Here is a 21,573-nt window from a genome sequence, read left to right as displayed (position 1 = left end):
ACTTTTATCATGAAGGGGTGTTGAATTTTGTCAAATGCTTTCTCAGCATCTAATGAAATGATCTTGTGGTTTTGTTCTTTCAGTTTGTTTATATAATGGATCACATTGATGGTTTTCCGTATATTAAACCATTCCTGCATGCCTGGGATGAAGCCTACTTGATTATGGTGGATGATTGTTTTGATGTGCTCTTTGATTCGATTTGTCAGAATTTTATTGAGTGTTTTTGTGTCGATATTCATAAGGGAAATTGGTCTGAAATTCTCTTTCTTTGTTGGGTCTTTGTGTGGTTTAGGTATAAGAGTAATTATGGCTTCATAGAAGGAATTCCGTAGTGCTCCATCTGTTTCAATTTTGTGGAATAGTTTGGATAGTATTGGTATGAGGTCTTCTATGAAGGTTTGATAGAATTCTGCACTAAACCTGTCTGGACCTGGGCTCTTTTTGGTTGGGAGACCTTTAATGACTGCTTCTATTTCCTTAGGAGTTATGGGGTTGTTTAACTGGTTTATCTGTTCCTGATTTAACTTAGGAACCTGGTATATGTCTAGGAAATTGTCCATTTCCTGCAGATTTTCAAGTTTTGTTGAATATAGGCTTTTGTAGTAAGATCTGATGATTTTTTGAATTTCCTCTGAATCTGTAGTTATGTCTCCCTTTTCATTTCTGATTTTGTTAATTTGGACACACTGTATCCTCTCCTTAGTCTGGCTAAGGGTTTATCTATCTTGTTGATTTTCTCAAAGAACCTGCTTTTGGTTCTGTTGATTCTTTCTATGGTCCTTTTTGTTTCTACTTGGCAGATTTCAGCTCTGAGTTTGATTATTTTCTGCCTTCTACTCCTCCTGGGTGTATTTGCTTCTTTTAGTTCTAGAGCTTTTAGGTGTGCTGTCAAGCTGCTGACATATGCTCTTTCCTGTTTCTTTCTGCAGGCACTCAGAGCTATGAGTTTTCCTCTTAGCACAGCTTTCATTGTGTCCCATAAGTTTTGGTACGTTGTACCTTCATTTTCACTAAATTCTAAGAAGTCTTTAATTTCTTTCTTTATTTCTTCCTTGACCAGGGTATCGTTGAGTAGAGCATTGTTCAACTTCCACGTATATGTGGGCGTTCTTCCCTTATTGTTATTGAAGACCAGCTTTAGGTCATGGTGGACTGATAGTACGCATGGGATTATTTCTATCTTTCTATATCTGTTGAGGCCTGTTTTTTGACCAATTATATCGTCAATTATGGTGAAAGTACCATGAGGAGCTGCGAAGAATGTATATCCTTTAGCTTTCCAGGTGAGGGTCAGTTTTCCTCCTCTCAAGCCCTCAGGACAGAGGAAGGGCCGGCTCAGCTTTCAGGAGTGCTGCAGTTGGTGAGGGGAGGAGCTAGCTTGTTATAGATGGCATATTTGTTTGTTTTTTGATGGTTAACTCTTTTATTTTTATTTTTATTGGATATTTTATTTATTTACATTTCAAATGTTATTCCCCTTTCCATATCCCTCTCCAGTAACCTCCCTCCCCCTGCTTCTATTGGGGTGCTTCCCCCACCTCCTGCTTCAGTTCCCTAGCCTTCTGGGTCATCAAGCTTCCACAAGACCAAGGGGCTTCCATCCCATTGATGCCAGATAAGGTAATCCTCTGCTACATATGTAGCTGGAGCTATGGGTCCCTCCATGCGTCCTCTTTGGTTGGTTGTTTAGTCCTTGAGAGCACTGGGGGAATGTGAGAGCACTGGCATTGTTGCAAACCCCTTCAGCTCCCTCAGTCCTTTCTCTTAACTTCTTCTCCACTGGGGACCCCGTGTTCAGTCCAATAGTTGACTGCCAGCATCCACCTCTGTATTTGTCAGACTTCGGCAGAGCCTCTCAGGAGACAGCTATTATCAGGCTCCTGTCAGCAAGCACTTCTTGGCATCCACAATTCTGTCTGGGTTTGTGTCTGTATATGGGAAGAATCCCCAAATGGGACAGTCTCTGGATGGCCTTTCCTTCAGTCTCTGCTCCACACTTGGCTTTTTTTATTCAATGGACTACATGGTATGACTACCTCTCAGAGATTGGAATCAGAAACTGGAACTAAGCTTTCAACACATGGGCCTTTTGTAGGAAATACCAGCACCATAAGTATTTCCACTCTGCAAAAGATCAGGTAAAACAAAACAAAACAAAACAAAACAAAACAAAAACCAAGTATAAGAAATAAAGCCACCAAAATATTAACATTATAGTATGTAAATATTTTTCGTTCTTATACCTCTGAGGAAATGTCTTAGGGTTTTACTTCTGTGAACAGATATTAGGACTAAGACAACTCATTAAAAAAAAAAAAAAAACAACATTTAGGGCTGGCGTACAGGTTCAGAGATTCAGTCTAATGAAATCAAGGCAGAAACATGGCAGCATCCAGGCCGGCATAGTGCAGGAGGAGCTGAGAGTTCTCTATCTTCATCTGAAGGCTGCTACTGGCTGCTTCCAGGCAGGTAGGACAAGGGTATTAAAGCCCACACCCACAAGGCTACACCTACTCCAAGACCATACCTCCCTACAGTGCCACCTCCTGGGCCAAATATATTCAAACCATCACAGGTAATTTAGGTGAAAAAACATGGATATCAACGTCTATAGCTTTCTTTATAGGCTAATTTAGTGGGAGTGATTTCTCATATTGCAAACTTTTAAGCAAACATTAGTGCTTGAAAATATATTTTTAAACTTAACTTTTAAATGTTTCTAAATCTTGATCTGTACTATTTCTGAGTAGTTCCTACTTTTTGGCTTTTCTCTCGGAAGACAGCGAGGTAGACATCTTATCTCCTCGATCAGATATTCCACAGCCACATCAGTTTGTACGCAACAAAATAAAAGCTTGTCAACTCGCCAGCTTAGATACCGGCCTTATCGACATTGCCCACAGTAAAGGAGCCTCTTGATTTCAAAGCCATAGCATTCTGCACGGCGTCTTTCTTTACTTTAAAATGGAATCAAATCATGAATGTTCCACATTCAGGTTAAGATTTCATACCAAAAATAATCTCTCAAAATATCTAAATCAAATGAATTTCAAATAAGAGGATTTCAAATAAGGGAACTAAAACATATCAACAAAATATATATTGAGATACTCTGGGCACAGGAAGCTAAGTTTATTTTCTGTACACAAAAGATCATTATCAATGTCAGTTGAGACAATGACTATTTTGGGCTTGTTCTTTAAATTGCATTACATAAATCTTTTAAACGCTCTCGTATAAAAAGCTCATAAAAAGTAAATGTCATGCCAAAATAATAGCAGAATTTGAAGCTTTTGTACTTTAGAGTATTATTATGTCTTTAGTTATGTGTATTTTAGCTTAAAGTGTTCATATTTAAGTTGAAAAGTAATGTGACATCCCTTTACTGTTATAAGGTAAGAATTGAGGAAAGGTCCTCCTGAGGCCCTTCAATATAAAGGAATACAATTGTCATTCATGTGGCCTCAAAAATAATCTGATTCTTTAGAGAAATAGATATATATCTTTATTGAAGATGAACTCATCTTCAAGAAAAATCCCATTACTATAGATGCTAAAAATTAGAGATAGTTGATTGCTTAATGTCTATGCACACAGGTCTTTCTTTTACTCAGCTCAAAGTTTCATCTTCTTTCTGTAACAGTTTATTCTTCTAGTGGATAACTTTATATCTGTAGCCAGTTAAGCTCAGATCCTATCTTGGTATCTTTTTCTACAGAAGATACTTTACAGGTCTTAGGTGATTTCGAAAGAAGATCCCGGAACTTCAAGGATAGCTGATCTTTCTTAGTTTCTCACCATGTACCACCTTAAGGTTGTGTTTAGGAACTGGCTCACTAGAGAATCTTCCATATTCCCTTATCAAAGTCAAAGAGGATGTCCACAGAGGTGACTGCCACTTCAAAAGTATGAAGTGGAGTATAAAACTGGATCGAGGCCTCTGTGTTCCTTGTCTTAGTAGACCATGGAACTCAGCCCCCTGTTGTTTGCAGATCAGAACAGAAGACTTCTATAGAGGCTCAAGAATTCCAAACCAGACAGCAGCGAGCAAGGAACAAAGATTACAGTCTTAGGGTGGGAACATTTGACAGCATGTTTAACGTCTGCATGTTATCCTAGACACTGCCATCACCACCTGTCAAATGTCCCTCATGTAATACTGCTTTAAACAGACGGCACTGGCCAGTTCTTTTGGGAGGACAAGTTAAAGCTCAGACTCTCACTGACCCAAGGTGCCACGTGTAAGGAAGTTCTGCAATTTGAACTGTCATCTCCTGGCATAAGCACAAAGGGGACATTGGAACAATGCAGAATGATGCAAAAGAAAAGAAAACATTATTTCAGAATAATACAAAGGAGGAGAATTTGAGTCAATCCTATCTGAGAAAACAGTGGCCTGTACTTCCCCGTAGTAAAAATATTCATATAATTACAGGAGATTCAGATATATTCCAGCTTACTATTTAGAAAAGATGTCAATACAAGCGAGGAATTATGATGCATGTATGTGTAATGATTTTTCCCAGCATCTCATGGCTACTAGTTGCAAAACCAGCACACTTCTTTTAGGCTGGGATAGTCTCGATCTTTGCTGGTGTGAATAGTGTAAATAATGGACACCCATACATAAGACTGATGCATTCTAACCTTCTAGTGTCAGTTCTACACGCCTGCAAGGTAACACTAGCTCATAATATAGCATCAAGTATTTCACTGATAATTAGAAGACAGCAGCCTGAAAGCTTCGAGTCTAAGGAAATAAAAGTGGTAATTACATAAGATCTGTACATAGTATATGTATAGATTAAAAATATCACAGTAGGAACTGGAGAGTTGACTTGAACCTAGGAGCATGTGCTGTACTCGCAGAGGACCTGTGTGTAAGTCTCAGTACCTAAATGGTGGCACACAACTCCAGATGATCTTCTGGCCTGTGAGCCCCAGGCATAGTGAAGGTAGTTGCAAAGACATACATTCAGGCAAAATATCATGCAAATAAAAACTGAAAAACGGGGGTTGGGGATTTAGCTCAGTGGTAGAGCGCTTGCCTGGCAAACGCAAGGCCCTGGGTTCGGTCCCCAGCTCTGAAAAAAAGGAAAAAGAAAAAAAATATTTAAAAAAAAAACTGAAAAACGTAATACTGTACCCTGCAAGGATTGTTCACATTAGTGATTAATTCCAAATTATGAGTAATGTATCAGTGTCACATTAAGGAAAGAAATAAAAGTACTTCCTCTTTATCCAAGAGTGAGTCTCAATTTGAATTCTCTACTTCATGCTTCCTGTGTCTTTGATCTACCTCTGTCATTTGCGTGAGTCTGCATCTGTGCCTGCCCAACGGTGTGTCTTCTGTACGCATCCTGTGACCGTCCCTAACAAAGGGCTTTCTTCTCTTTTTATTGTACGCACAGAAAGAGTCACATGGAGAAGGAATGAGGGCTGCTTTATAGGATTCTTTGACAGAGTTTTTACAAGGGATTAAGTCAATGACTCCAAATGATCACAACTGACCTAGACAGCAAATATCATTGTCTATAAGCCAATATCCCCTTTTTAGAAGGTTTCTTTCAATTTCTTCTGTGTTTGCTGATTTCAGAAAGTGACACATGTTATCTGGGTCAAGAATATAGAGGAGTACATAATTTAAGACTACAGCTATGCTTAGTTTGTAATAGTTGACCACATAGGGGATCCAAGGCAAGTAAGTTTGACTGTTAGCATTGTTTTCTTAAAAGCAGTTTTAACAGTCTCAGTGCACAGGAGGATAGCAGTTTTAAATGACACAAAGTGTATTATTAACTCTGACTGTGAGTTCCAGCAAAAGTTTGCAGTCTCTTAAAATGTAAGAGATATTTTCAGAATATTGCATTGCTTCAGCACCCCGATATTTACAGTTATATGTTAAACAAACCTTATTTTTAGAAAGAAGGAAAACTCTACCCAATAACCAGTGCTTGAGTGGGAGCCTGTTTTCCTCAGTGCCAACTGTAGTCAAGTAGATTTGCTTTAGATGCTCTTTGTTGATCTTTTGGGGCTTTAACAGTACTATAAAAACCACAGAAATTACCTCTCTTACAGTTCTGGAGAGTGGAGATCTAAGTTCATGGTAGCCATGGAGAATATTTGGTAAGTGTCTCTTCTTGGCATCTAGCCTGTAGTCATTTTGATGTGTCCTTGTGCAGCCTCTCCTCTGGACTCCTATGCCAGTGTCTCTTCCTCTTCTTTTGAAGACTCTAGTTATACTGGATTAAGGCTCTACCTTTATGACCTCATTTAACATTTATTACTTCCTTGAACATCCTGTCTCCAAATATAGTCAGATTAGAAATCAGAGATTCAACATCTTATTTTGAAGAGACACTGTTCAGCCCCTAACAGATAGATAAATCATCTTAGGCAAATACTTGGTCTAACTAGGTGGGAAGTTCAGCTGGATGCCATCATCCAATTATTCACTTTAAACCTCTGAGTTTTGTTTCGTTTTGTTTTAATCTGAGACAACTTTGACTCAGTGTTTTGATTGAAGATGTGACATTTGGAAGAGATAGTGTCTTCCAGTTCATTATGCTCCCAGATCTGACAATAGCAAGTGAGAAGGTCACCCAAATGAATGATGTTCTCAGTGCCAAGCCACTGACACCCTTTGCCTGTTCCCAGAAGCCAGCCCTTAAACAGTATGACAGAATGTTATTCTTCTCCCTGTAGAGTGATTATAGCAAAATCTATCTATGTTTTTCCAGCCAAGTTATTGTAAGGCAGCAGAGAACAGAGATGCGGTCAGTTCTGGAAGCAAGAGCAACAGAAGAGTAAGAAGCAGCATATGCACATGCAGACCCTGACTTACATACATGCTTCAGGCCCTGGCAAATGTTCTGAGGCTTGAAAGTCAGTGGTTAACAGCTTGAAAGTCAGGGGTCTTATGTAATGTATAGTTTTTAAAGGCACTAGGAAGTGGTGTTTTGATCTGGGACCTTTCTTTCTCATACGCATTCTTTGTACTCACCAGTGTTAAGTCTCTATACCAAAACCCAGTTTTTTTCTATTTGGTAGGTTATTTTTTGACAGTAAAGAGGACTTACACTGTATACTTAGAGTATCTCTTTTTAAACTTTCAGGGTTCTTAAAGTTTAATTGAAACTCATCCCACAAAATATGTAAAAAAGTTTTTTTCTTCTGATAAAGTGAACCAAATGGTATAGAAGAGTCAAAATCTATAATCTCACCTTAACTAGGTTTCATTGCAGATGAAAGCACAAAGTTTAGTATGTATAGTGCAATATATTAATGACAAGGCCATCAGAGAGACAGTTGCCATGCATATATATATATATATATATATATACACATATACATATATATATATAATTAATGTGATACATATACAATACATATGGATCATATATAGGATAAAATGATATACATGAATCATATATATGATATATTGTGATAAAAATAAAAATATTTTAAAAAATTGTTTATTATATATATTAATAAAATATATAAAAAAGTAAGTGTCTGAAATACTTAACCATGCCCATGTTACCTCAGCCATCAGAAAGAGTCACTGAATCTCTGCTGAAGCTTACTATAAGACAGCAGAGAATAAGAAAACCCAACTGCAGGTAGTAAGAATGACAGCTGTAACCAATCAGGAAATTTTACTGGCTGTAAATTGCTTGTTGTAAGCTCCATTTTAATGTTATTATCAGTCATAGTTCAAAGGAAATATGAAATTGTAGTCAAAGATAAATGTATTTCAAAATATTTTGCATAATTCATCATGGTCTTTGGTGAAAGTGTATTCTTAGATACAGAGATGTAATTCAAGACCTGCCACTATGCTGATATTTACACAATGAGGCGTGGAATTTCCTGCAAACAGTGCCCTAACTGAAGCATCAGCACTCATTAGAAACTCTACTGAAACTTTGTCATTAACCTCTCATTTGAGGAGACATTATAAAATCTTATTTCTTGATTAAATTCTGTTCTCTCATATTGAGAAGCAAGCACAATTGAACTCAATGAAATTCATGCAACAACTGGTGGGAGAGATGGGCAGACACTATCTACAACTTAGTACATACTCAAACCACACTTCTCTGTGGCTCTCTGCTCACTGGTCATCAGTCGTGTCTCCAGAGGACGATGAGGGGTTAAGGAGGTAGCCCTCAATCTTGTGGTATCTCATCAGCCATCTGCTGTGGGGAGAATAGTTTTCTCATCTTCACCATAGGTATACTAAGAACCAGGGCTTCATATCAAAAGTTTTATACACACACACACACACACACACACACACACACACACACACACACACACACACACCTTCTGTACGTTTAATGTTTCCCTTCCACATCTCTGGAGAACATTACTTCATTTTAATTTAGTTCAAGTCTAGATCTCTAATGTAAGTATACCCATAATTACTTCCTTAGATTTGTATATTTGAATGATTTTTTTCTAATTTTGCCTATAAAAAACAATTTGATGAGGAACATCCTTTTAGCTGAATCTTTACACTCATTCCTTCAGTAGCAAAAACACACACAAATAAAACTAAAAACCAAAAAAAAAAAAAACCAAAAAAAACCCAAAGACAAAAACAAAAAAATGTGTTAGTCAAAGTTCTATTGTGAAGAGAAACCATGTCCATGGCAAATCTTATTTTTTTAAAGCATTTAACAGAGGCTTATTTATAGTTTCAGAGGTCTTACTCCATTACCAGCATGGCTAGAAGACATAGTACTGGAGAAGGAGCTGAGAATTCTACAGGAAGATAGCCCAGAAACCTCTAAATAACATACTGGAAAAAAAATTAGGCATGACTTAATCACAAAAGCTCAGAAAAATAGTTTTGTGGAAGTTTCTCATTACTTACCCTAGTTGCTATTTGGTATAGAGTGCTATTAACATTTCTCTCTCAAACAAATCTCCGTCAGATGCCATGAGAAAGCCTGGAGTTTACTTTGGACTCCATGAAGTATTAGAAAGCAAGCATCCACAGAACCCACAGTGGTAGTGGGTGTTTTTGGTTTCTACCCCTAACACTGTTCTCCTGTAGTTCAGTGCTCTGTTGGAGGGTTATAGAGTATGGAGTAGGGGATATGGTTATAGAGTAAGGACTAGAAGTGCTGAATGGGACAGGCTGATGATTTGGCTTTACCCCAGTGGAAGCAAGCTCTTTGATGATACTCAAAGGAAAGAGCTTGAGATCTGGTAGTCTGTGGGTTTCAGAGATAAAAGAGATTTTATTATTTTAAAGAGATTCAGGCTAGCCTGGTCAACACCAGACCTTAAATCACGGAAACATACCTGTGCAGAGATGTTTCGAGCCCTTCCCTAGGGAATACCTTGAGGGTGAAGACATAACTGAACAGTTGAAAAACATGAAGATAGCATATGGGAGTGTCTAAAATCTTGTCTTGCAGGAGGGTGCAATAAAATCTTGATGCTTTTCCTAACATAACAATAGGCCTGCCTGGAAACGCACTGGGTACTGTTCCAGTACCCTGGGTAGTTGTAGAATCAAAGGAATAAATATGCCAAATATAAATAAAGGTAAAAATGGTCCCCAAAGCTAGTAACATCCATCTACTATTTCTGGGGAATAAATAAGAACTTATAGTACTCCAAATTTCTCTTTATAGTCTGTTTCTGTGTATTTCAAAGGAATGAATCAAAACAAATTTTCTTTGAAATTGCAGACCTTTTACAACCTGGTTTTTAGCGCAGCTTAAAGAATTTTAATTCCTAAGCTTCTCTTTATGATGTATCTCCCTCCATTTAGAAAGCTTCTAAGGTTTGCCTATTCCATGTGCCTATAGCTTTAAGGTAATATGATTTTAGGTCCTCTTTTCATCTACTGTGGTCCCCAAGGCCCTTTATCACTCTTCTGTTTCTCTCACGTTTTCTTTAATCAATTTCAATCCATGAACCCTCTCTACCCAACAGTCTCCCCCTTTCTTCCCTCCCCATCCCTCTGCCTTTCCAACCCCTTCCTTCATCTCTTTCTTCTGCTCTTCCTTTTTCCCTCTCTTCTCTTTTCTCCTTCTCCCTCCCTTTCTCCCTCACCAGGGTCTTTCTATATAGGGTTTTTCTATGAGTACATTAGTTTTTCTGACACTTCAGTATTTGGGTATGGATGATCTTTTGATGACATAAGGCTCAGTGCTGTCTTTTAATTTACCCTTGGGTACCACAGAGACTGGAAGCTGCTTTGGAGCTTATGTCCTATATATTATTTGGACTCGTCTGTCTGGGGACTTGTCCATGAAGAAGACTGCCAGTGGAAACCATTCCCTGGAACAGCATATGAGGCCTCACAGTGTTGAGTCACTCACCGCCTCTGTTTGGGCCATAGGGACTGTAACAGGTACATGACGGTGCAGTCCAGCTGCATGGCCAGCAACAAGAGCTCTCTTTGTGCTTTTGGCAAGAAAAGCACACGTTGCTTCCAGAGTTGGTAGAGATAACGGCGATCCCTGCTTCATGAGAGTCAGTCTCTTGATACAGCGAATGGGGAATAGTGCTGTGGTACGTCATGGGGGTTCTATTATGTCTGTTTTCCTCTGCTGGAAATTACGTCATATAATATTTAAAAATGTCTACTAAAAACTATGGATTATTTTCACTGCAAAGGACCATGCTTTGTACAACCTGTTGGGTTTATTACTCTAATTTTTTCTTTCTCTGTCTTTCAACTCTGAGGGAGAAGAAACATTAGTTTATAATAACTCTGTAGTTCAGTAAACTGTGTTCTCAAAATGCCTAAGGATACATATAAATTTTGCAAATACATATGTGAGGATACCTTGCCTTACACATCTTTTTTTTTTTTAATTTTTTTTTATTAACTTGAGTATTTCTTATATATATTTCAAGTGTTATTCCCTTTCCCGGTTTCCGGGCAAACATCCCCCTCCCCCCTCCCCTTCCTTATGGGTGTCCCCCTCCCAACCCTCCCCCCATTGCCGCCCTCCCCCCATAGTCTAGTTCACTGGGGGTTCAGTCTTAGCAGGACCCAGGGCTTCCCCTTCCACTGGTGCTCTTACTAGGATATTCATTGCTACCTATGGGGTCAGAGTCCAGGGTCAGTCCATGTATAGTATTTAGGTGGTGGCTTAGTCCCTGGAAGCTCTGGTTGCTTGACATTGTTGTACTTTTGGGGTCTCGAGCCCCTTCAAGCTCTTCCAGTTCTTTCTCTGATTCCTTCAACGGGGGTCCTATTCTCAGTTCAGTGATTTGCGGCTGGCATTCGCCTCTGTATTTGCTGTATTCTGGCTGTGTCTCTCAGGAGCGATCTACATCCGGCTCCTGTCGGTCTGCACTTCTTTGCTTCATCCATCTTGTCCAATTGGGTGGCTGTATATGTATGGGCCACCTGTGGGGCAGGCTCTGAATGGGTGTTCCTTCAGTCTCTGTTTTAATCTTTGCCTCTCCCTTCCCAGCCAAGGGTATTCTTTTTCCTCATTTAAAGAAGGAGTGAAACATTCACATTTTGATCATCTGTCTTGAGTTTCGTTTGTTCTAGGGATCTAGGGTAATTCAAGCATTTGGGCTAATAGCCACTTATCAATGAGTGCATACCATGTATGTCTTTCTGTGATTGGGTTAGCTCACTCAGGATGATATTTTCCAGTTCCAACCATTTGCCTACGAATTTCATAAAGCCGTTGTTTTTGATAGCTGAGTAATATTCCATTGTGTAGATGTACCACATTTTCTGTATCCATTCCTCTGTTGAAGGGCATCTGGGTTCTTTCCAGCTTCTGGCTATTATAAATAAGGCTGCGATGAACATAGTGGAGCACGTGTCTCTTTTATATGTTGAGGCATCTTTTGGGTATATGCCCAAGAGAGGTATAGCTGGATCCCCAGGCAGTTCAATGTCCAATTTTCTGAGGAACCTCCACACTGATTTCCAGAATGGTTGTACCAGTCTGTAATCCCACCAACAATGGAGGAGTGTTCCTCTTTCTGCACATCCTCGCCAGCATCTGCTATCACCTGAGTTTTTGATCTTAGCCATTCTCACTCGTGTGAGGTGAAATCTCAGGGTTGTTTTGATTTGCATTTCCCTTATGACTAAAGATGTTGAACATTTATTTAGGTGTTTCTCAGCCATTCGGCATTCCTCAGCTGTGAATTCTTTGTTTAGCTCTGAACCCCATTTTTTAATAGGGTTATTTGTTTCCCTGCGGTCTAACTTCTTGAGTTCTTTGTATATTTTGGATATAAGGCCTCTATCTGTTGTAGGATTGGTAAAGATCTTTTCCCAATCTGTTGGTTGCCATTTTGTCCTAACGACAGTGTCCTTTGCCTTACAGAAGCTTTGCAGTTTTATGAGATCCCATTTGTCGATTCTTGATCTTAGAGCATAAGCCATTGGTGTTTTGTTCAGGAAATTTTTTCCAGTGCCCATGTGTTCCAGATGCTTCCCTAGTTTTTCTTCTATTAGTTTGAGTGTGTCTGGTTTGATGTGGAGGTCCTTGATCCACTTGGACTTAAGCTTTGTACAGGGTGATAAGCATGGATCGATCTGCATTCTTCTCCATGTTGCCCTCCAGTTGAACCAGCACCATTTGCTGAAAATGCTATCTTTTTTCCATTGGATGGTTTTGGCTCCTTTGTCAAAAATCAAGTGACCATAGGTGTGTGGGTTCATTTCTGGGTCTTCAATTCTATTCCATTGGTCTATCTGTCTGTCTCTGTACCAATACCATGCAGTTTTTATCACTATTGCTCTGTAATACTGCTTGAGTGCAGGGATAGTGATTCCCCCTGAAGTCCTTTTATTGTTGAGGATAGCTTTAGCTATCCTGGGCTTTTTGTTATTCCAGATGAATTTGCAAATTGTTCTGTCTAACTCTTTGAAGAATTGGATTGGTATTTTGATGGGGATTGCATTGAATCTGTAGATTGCTTTTGGTAAAATGGCCATGTTTACTAAATTAATCCTACCAATCCATGAGCATGGAAGATCTTTCCATCTTCTGAGGTCTTCTTCAATTTCTTTCCTCAGTGTCCTGAAGTTCTTATTGTACAGATCTTTTACTTGCTTGGTTAAAGTCACACCGAGGTACTTTATATTATTTGGGTCTATTATGATGGGTGTCGTTTCCCTAATTTCTTTCTCGGCTTGTTTCTCTTTTGTATAGAGGAAGGCAACTGATTTTTTTGAGTTAATTTTATACCCAGCCACTTTGCTGAAGTTGTTTATCAGCTTTAGTAGTTCTCTGGTGGAACTTTTGGGATCACTTAAATATACTATCATGTCATCTGCAAATAGTGATATTTTGACCTCTTCTTTTCCGATCTGTATTCCCTTGACCTCCTTTTGTTGTCTGATTGCTCTGGCTAGAACTTCAAGAACTATATTGAATAAGTAGGGAGAGAGTGGGCAGCCTTGTCTAGTCCCTGATTTTAGTGGGATTGCTTCAAGTTTCTCTCCATTTAGTTTAATGTTAGCAACTGGTTTGCTGTATATGGCTTTTACTATGTTTAGGTATGGGCCTTGAATTCCTATTCTTTCCAGGACTTTTATCATGAAGGGGTGTTGAATTTTGTCAAATGCTTTCTCAGCATCTAATGAAATGATCATGTGGTTCTGTTCTTTCAGTTTGTTTATATAATGGATCACGTTCATGGTTTTCTGTATATTAAACCATCCCTGCATGCCTGGGATGAAGCCTACTTGATCATGGTGGATGATTGTTTTGATGTGCTCTTGAATTCGGTTTGCCAGAATTTTATTGAGTATTTTTGCATCGATATTCATAAGGGAAATTAGTCTGAAGTTCTCTTTCTTTGTTGTGTCTTTGTGTGGTTTAGGTATAAGAGTAATTGTGGCTTCGTAGAAGGAATTCGGTAGTGATCCATCTGTTTCAATTTTGTGGAATAGTTTGGATAATATTGGTATGAGGTCTTCTATGAAGGTTTGATAGAATTCTGCACTAAACCCGTCTGGACCTGGGCTCTTTTTGGTTGGGAGACCTTTAATGACTGCTTCTATTTCCTTAGGAGTTATGGGGTTGTTTAACTGGTTTATCTGTTCCTGATTTAACTTCGATACCTGGTATCTGTCTAGGAAATTGTCCATTTCCTGAAGATTTTCAAGTTTTGTTGAATATAGGTTTTTATAATAAGATCTCATGATTTTTTGAATTTCCTCTGAATCTGTAGTTATGTCTCCCTTTTCATTTCTGATTTTGTTAATTTGGACGCACTCTCTGTGTCCTCTCGTTAGTCTGGCTAAGGGTTTATCTATCTTGTTGATTTTCTCAAAGAACCAACTTTTGGTTCTGTTGATTCTTTCTATGGTCCTTTTTGTTTCTACTTGGTTGATTTCAGCTCTCAGTTTGATTATTTCCTGCCTTCTACTCCTCCTGGGTGTATTTGCTTCTTTTTGTTCTAGAGCTTTTAGGTGTGCTGTCAAGCTGCTGACATATGCTCTTTCCTGTTTCTTTCTGCAGGCACTCAGCGCTATGAGTTTTCCTCTTAGCACAGCTTTCATTGTGTCCCATAAGTTTGGGTATGTTGTATCTTCATTTTCATTAAATTCTAAAAAGTTTTTAATTTTTTTCTTTATTTCTTCCTTGACCAGGTTATCATTGAGTAGAGCATTGTTCAATTTCCACGTATATGTGGGCATTCTTCCCTTATTGTTATTGAAGACCAGTTTTAGGCCGTGGTGGTCCGATACCACGCATGGGATTATTTCTATCTTTCTGTACCTGTTGAGGCCTGTTTTTTGACCAATTATATGGTCAATTTTGGAGAAAGTACCATGAGGAGCTGAGAAGAAGGTATATCCTTTTGCTTTAGGATAGAATGTTCTATAAATATCCGTTAAGTCCATTTGGCTCATGACTTCTCTTAGTCTGTCGACATCACTGTTTAATTTCTGTTTCCATGATCTGTCCATTGATGAGAGTGGTGTGTTGAAATCTCCCACTAGTATTGTGTGAGGTGCAATGTGTGCTTTGAGCTTTAGTAAGGTTTCTTTTACGTATGTAGGTGCCCTTGTATTTGGGGCATAGATGTTTAGGATTGAGAGTTCATCTTGGTGGATTTTTCCTTTGATGAATATGAAGTGTCCTTCCTTATCTTTTTTGATGACTTTTAGTTGGAAATTGATTTTATTTGATATTAGAATGGCTACTCCAGCTTGCTTCTTCTGACCATTTGCTTGGAAAGTTGTTTTCCAGCCTTTCACTCTGAGGTAGTGTCTGTCTTTGTCTCTGAGGTGTGTTTCCTGTAGGCAGCAGAATGCAGGGTCCTCGTTGCATATCCAGTTTGTTAATCTATGTCTTTTTATTGGGGAGTTGAGGCCATTGATGTTGAGAGATATTAAGGAATAGTGATTATTGCTTCCTGTTAAATTCATATTTGGATGTGAGGTTATGTTTGTGTGCTTTCATTCTCTTTGTTTTGTTGCCAAGACGATTAGTTTCTTGCTTCTTCTAGGGTATAGCTTGCCTCCTTATGTTGGGCTTTACCCTTTATTATCCTTTGTAGTGCTGGATTTGTGGAAAGATATTGTGTAAATTTGGTTTTGTCATGGGATATCTTGGTTTCTCCATCAATGTTAATTGAGAGTTTTGCTGGATACAGTAACCTGGGCTGGCATTTGTGTTCTCTTAGGGTCTGTATGACATCTGTCCAGGATCTTCTGGCCTTCATAGTTTCTGGCGAGAAGTCTGGTGTTATTCTGATAGGTCTCCCTTTATATGTTACTTGACCTTTTTCCCTTACTGCTTTAATATTCTTTCTTTATTTTGTGCTTTTGGTGTTTTGACAATTATGTGACGGGAGGTGTTTCTTTTCTGGTCCAATCTATTTGGAGTTCTGTAGGCTTCTTGTATGTCTATGGGTATCTCTTTTTTTAGGTTAGGGAAGTTTTCTTCTATGATTTTGTTGAAGATATTTACTGGTCCTTTGAGCTGGGAGTCTTCACTCTCTTCTATACCTATTATCCTTAGGTTTGATCTTCTCATTGAGTCCTGGATTTCCTGTATGTTTTTGACCAGTAGCTTTTTTCGCTTTACATTATCTTTGACAGTTGAGTCAATGATTTCTATGGAATCTTCTGCTCCTGAGATTCTCTCTTCCATCTCTTGTATTCTGTTGGTGAAGCTTGTATCTACAGCTCCTTGTCTCTTCTTTTGGTTTTCTATATCCAGGGTTGTTTCCATGTGTTCTTTCTTGATTGCTTCTATTTCCATTTTTAATTCCTTCAACTGTTTGATTGTGTTTTCCTGGAATTCTTTCAGGGATTTTTGTGTCTCCTCTCTATGGGCTTCTACTTGTTTATTTATGTTTTCCTGGAATTCTTTCAGGGATTTTTGTGTCTCCTCTCTATGGGCTTCTACTTGTTTATTTATGTTTTCCTGGAATTCTTTCAGGGATTTTTGCGATTCTTTCAGGCATTTTTGCGATTCCTCTCTGTAGGCTTCTACTTGTTCTCTAAGGGAGTTCTTCACGTCTTTCTTGAAGTCCTCCAGCATCATGATCAAAAATGATTTTGGAACTAGATCTTGCTTTTCTGGTGTGTTTGGATATTCCGTGTTTGTTTTGATGGGAGAATTGGGCTTCGATGGTGCCATGTAGTCTTGGTTTCTGTTGCTTGGGTTCCTGAGCTTGCCTCTCGCCATCAGATTATCTCTAGTGTTACTTTGTTCTGCTATTTCTGACAGTGGCTAGACTGTCCTATAAGCCTGTGTGTCAGGAGTGCTGTAGACCTGTTTTCCTCTCTTTCAGTCAGTTATGGGGACAGAGTGTTCTGCTTTCCAGCGTGTGGTTTTTCCTCTCTACAGGTTCTCAGCTGTTCCTGTGGGCCTGTGTCTTGAGTTCACCAGGCAGCTTTCTTGCAGCAGAAAATTTGGTCTTACCTGTGGTCCCGAGGCTCAAGTTCGCTCGTGGGGTGCTACCCACGGGCTCTCTGCAGCGGCAGCAACCAGGAAGACCTGTGCCGCCGTTTCCGGGAGCTTCAGTGCACCAGGGTTCCAGATGGTCTTTGGCTTTTTCCTCTGGCGTCTGAGATGTGTGTGCAGAGAGCAGTCTCTTCTGGTTTCCCAGGCTTGTCTGCCTCTCTGAAGGTTCAGCTCTCCCTCCCACGGGATTTGGGTGCAGAGAACTGTTTATCCGGTCTGTTTCCTTCTGGTTCTGGTGGTGTCTCCCACATCTTATTGATTTAAGGAGAGGCCATCTTTTTTCTTTCTGAGAGTATGAAAGATGATTTTAAAGAGTTTAGTTCTACCTTCCAGTCCCTGTTTCCTGTAGTAGCAGTTGACATGTTTGGTTCTGTGACTTTATCCAGGAAACACAATTCAGGGACCCTTGGCTCTGTGAGGTGTTAAGCCGAAGAGGTGTCCTGAGCATGCTCTTATGTGGCATGTCCTGTCAGCTCTACTGTGAGTTGGTCTGTCTATGCTTTCTAATGGGGACATAGACGTTGATAGCTTTATGTCTCTCTCTTGCTCAGGGATCGATTCACCAGAGCAGGGCTTTCTAATGTTCTACCTATAAAAGGTAGGTTATGCCAGAGGCCTAGGAACTGAGTCCAGTAGGAAGAACAGGAAGTCTACGCAGAAGTGTGTGAATAGTGTGACTCCTGCATTGAACTGCTTCCAAATCAAGAGAGGACTGGAAAGGGCAGGGAACTGGGACATCTAATCTACCTTAAACAGACTTCCAGTGATTTCTTCTATCTTTGCTCATTTCCCCCTCTTTCCAAAAGTACCTGTTACCTAAAACACTTAGCTCTGGGAAGTCCACTGATGGTATACTAGGCTGCTTTTTAGTTTGGATATTCTATGTCGTCAGCCTAGGTTTCAGCTTTCTAGGTTTTTGGCTTGGGTCACTAATCTCCTGTCCATGTGCTTTCTAGGTTGAAAAGTTTTGTTAGTATTATATTTTTTCATTGTTTGGGTTTCTCGTACCACAATAAAATACTGTGATTGAAAAGCAAGTTGGGGAGAAAAGGATTTATTTGCAGAAACATTGTAGTCTCTAATTGAAGGAAGTCAGCACAGAGGCTCAAACAGGGCAGTAACCTGGAGGCATAGGCCCATGAAGAAACCATAGAGGGTGCTGCTTACTTCCTCATCAAGACTGTTCAGCCTATTTTCTTACTGAGCCCAGGACCACCAACCCAGGGATAGTACGATTCACAATGGGCTTGGCCCTCCCACCTCAATCACTAATTTTGAAAATGCTCCACAGGCTTGCCCTACAACTAGATCTTATGGAGGTATGTTTTAAATTGATGTTCCCTCTAAACAGATGACTGTGGCTTGTGTCAAGTTGACATAAATCTGGCGAGGACAGTATTCCTTTTATGTATGTCTTGAAAATATTCTTCCTGTTGTCATTTTCATCATGCTTAAGAGAAACTACTAAAAAAAAGGGTGTGCACATTTGTGTGTGTGTGTGTGTGTGTGTGTGTGTGTGTGAGCATTTCAGTGCTGGATTTGATTTTAACAACTTTACCTGGTTAGATAAGATATCCAAGTTGACCGTAGGGTGTATGCCTTAAAACTATATGTTTTTAAACTTAGCTACATGTGTGTATCTATGCTTAGAATAGGGAATAGCTAAAAGAAAGACATTTGGAGTGTCCTAAAATACACACTCATGTATTTCTGGTACTGCTAGTAGGTTTGCTGTAAGCTGTTCTAGCACAAAGATTCATCCTTCACACTGACTGGAAAGTAACTTACAGGAAGTTATCTGCAGCCAGGTGCAGGGCAAGGCTTAGCTTCTGTTTCCCTGCACGGTGTTCTCCGTGTGAAGAATCTGTATTTGCTATCCAAGCAACATGCATCTTGGTGGTTCCTGTCGTGGAGTTATGGCAAATCAGAAGTGATTTGCTTGAGTTCTGTGAAACCTTTCACATCAGCACATTCTCAGTATTCTTCACCCCTCTAATGCCTCCAGCGAAGATTTAATAAGCCCTGTTTGCAAAACAGAAAGGAAAAAGCTAATGGCTCAGTGGAAAGCACCATTAATGTTTCAGACCACTGGCTGCTGAATCCAAATATAGATTTTAGGAAGGAGCAATGAACAAAGTGAATTTCCTCTAAAATAAATTTTTAAAAAAATGTTTTTTTTTCCGTTCCCTGTATGCAGAGGGATTGAAGTTGGGTGACTACAGGGAAATAATTAATGGTGTCAGGATTACCCAAAATATGATTGATCTTCATTGAAATTATTTATTTTCCAGTAATTTCAAATTAGCAGGTTTAGGATTTTGTTGATATCGAGGGGGAAACCGGGATCCTTTCAACAAAAGATCCATTTAATAAGGGCTGTGTTAAGCACCAAAGAGCGTGCTGAGATGTAGAAACAAAATACTTTTCATGCCAAAATATGTGCTCATCCATGCTCTGAGCCCTGATGTCACTTAGGGTGGGGCAGAAGTTAGCTGGCAGTTTCTGGTTCCATGTTAGCTGTCTAGAGATGAAGAAGCTTCATGGTTTTGTTTTTTATTTGTTGTTTTTTCCTGCCAAGTGTTTGACTGCATCAGTGAGAGTCTAGGAGGAGACAGCATGGCTTTGCACAGCTGGCTCGCCTGTACCATGTCACCTTACCAATGGAGTCAGCAATCTTAGATTGAAATCTGCAAAACGTGTATATCGATTCTGTACTGAATGCGTGTAGACTTCCTTCAGATTGTGTGAAGAAGACAGAGTGAGAAATACTTATGCAGCCTATGTGTTGTTTAAACAGTTATGAGCAATGCAGAGATTATCTGAGCTCTGTGGGAAGATAGGCTTAAGCTGGGTACACATACATTGCCACGTCATGCAAACTACTTAAGCATCTGTTGATTTTCGATTTAGGTATTCCTGTAATCTGCTAAGGGATGCCTCTACCTTTTGGGGCAGAGAGATATAATTAAATGCTTAAAAACATGGGTTCTCTTCAGTACTGGGTTTAGTTCCCAGTACTCATATAGATGGTCTCTAAGAACTGTCTCTCACTCCAGTTCAAGGGACTTCAATGCCTTCATGTCCTCTGAGGGTCCTGCATGCATAGGAAGAACAGACATACATTTCAGGCAGAACACCCACACAATAAAATAAAAATAAATTAAATAAATAAAAATATCTTAAAAACAGAAAAATGGAAGTTGATGGTTAGCGGACTTTGGCTGTAATCCACATTTTTTTGTCTCACAAGTGCAAGCTGTGGGGGTGGGGCAGGGTGTGTGCAGATGGATATAGAGACCAGAGGACAACCTCAAATGTCATTTCTGAGGCACCATCAACTTTCTGCATTGAGATGAGGCTTCTTCATGGCCTGTAGCTTGGTTGACTGCCTCCCGGTGCTTTGATCACATCTTCCTACCCGTTTTATCCATGAAGATTGAACTTCGATACCCATGTTAATTTGGCAAGCACTTTACCACTCCTGTTAAGTATTTTCAAAGTTGCCTTATGTTTATATTTAAATCCTAAGTAGCTAAAAATCAACAAGAAAAAATTAAATTGTTAGAGAATGGTAATGTTCCCCTGAAAGTCCTGTGTAAGTTCGGGCTGTCTGAAGTGCGGGATAAGAGCTAAATCTTTAAACCTCGTGTGAAATGTCAGCTTATGAAGATGAATGAAATAATTGTCATTCCACAGGATGCTTCAGCCAACAAATTCCAGAGTAAAATAGAATATCTAATATTAATTATTGATGAGTTCTAGATATCAAAAGCCTTCCAAAGTTGATTTTTATTAAAATAAGTTGCATTTATTGAATGCTTACTGTATAGTAGGCCCTCTACTACAATCACAATGCACATTATTGCTGATCTTAGACACAATGTGGATTTGAGGCTGTTGTTGTTGTTGTTGTTGTTGTTGTTATTATTATTATTATATAAGAATGGTGAGCTCTGTGTGTCTCAATTGGAATCATATAGACAAGAACTGGAAAACTGGTCACATCTGGACCTGCCTGCTCGAGTCAGGATGTTTTAAATGCACTGTAAATGCACAGCTGGCATCCACTGAGGATGGTTTCAGAGTGCAGTATGACAGACACACAGCAGTCTCTTCCTCTCTTCTCCTCTCCCTCCTTCTCCCCTCCTCCCCTTTCTTCTTTGAAGACAGAGTTTTCCTCTGTAGCAGAGGCTGGCTTTGAAATTGCCTTCATCCTATTTCAATCTTTCAAATGCTGGCATTTCAACCTGGCCCCACTAGCTTACTGTTCAGACAGTTTTGTTCTGAAGGAAAAGCTACCTTAACTAAAGCAGTTAGGGAGACGTGGCACGTGTAAACTGTAGAGAGGGCTAAGGATATTTATACTGGTGAACAGCAAATTTGTAAGAAGTTAAAGTATCTGACCATTCCCAGTGGATCCAAACCACCTAATTTCACGAATTGTGGCACATGGCAGTACCTGGCAGGAAAAGGAGTTTCTCTGCTTTCATGATGTCACTTTCCTCGTAAAGGCAGACTGTTCAATAAACAGCCACGAGCTTTCAGACTCAGAAATGTGAGGGTATCATCGAGAAGCAGCACTGGGAAAGTGGCCGGCTGTACACAGTATTGGCGTCAGATACTACACATCTGCGTG

At 39.5% G+C, this 21,573-nt stretch overlaps 1 protein-coding gene across 11 annotated transcripts in view; it reads left to right on the top strand.

Moving 5' to 3' along the window:
• Stxbp6 (syntaxin binding protein 6) overlaps window positions 1-21,573 on the top strand; it is a 226,996-nt gene that overhangs the window by 128,231 nt on the left and 77,192 nt on the right.

Source organism: Rattus norvegicus, chromosome 6 (assembly GCF_021556685.1).
Source record: "Rattus norvegicus strain SHRSP/BbbUtx chromosome 6, alternate assembly SHRSP_T2T, whole genome shotgun sequence".
Lineage (NCBI taxonomy): Eukaryota > Metazoa > Chordata > Mammalia > Rodentia > Muridae > Rattus > Rattus norvegicus.
This window is presented reverse-complemented; position numbering and strand designations above follow the sequence as displayed.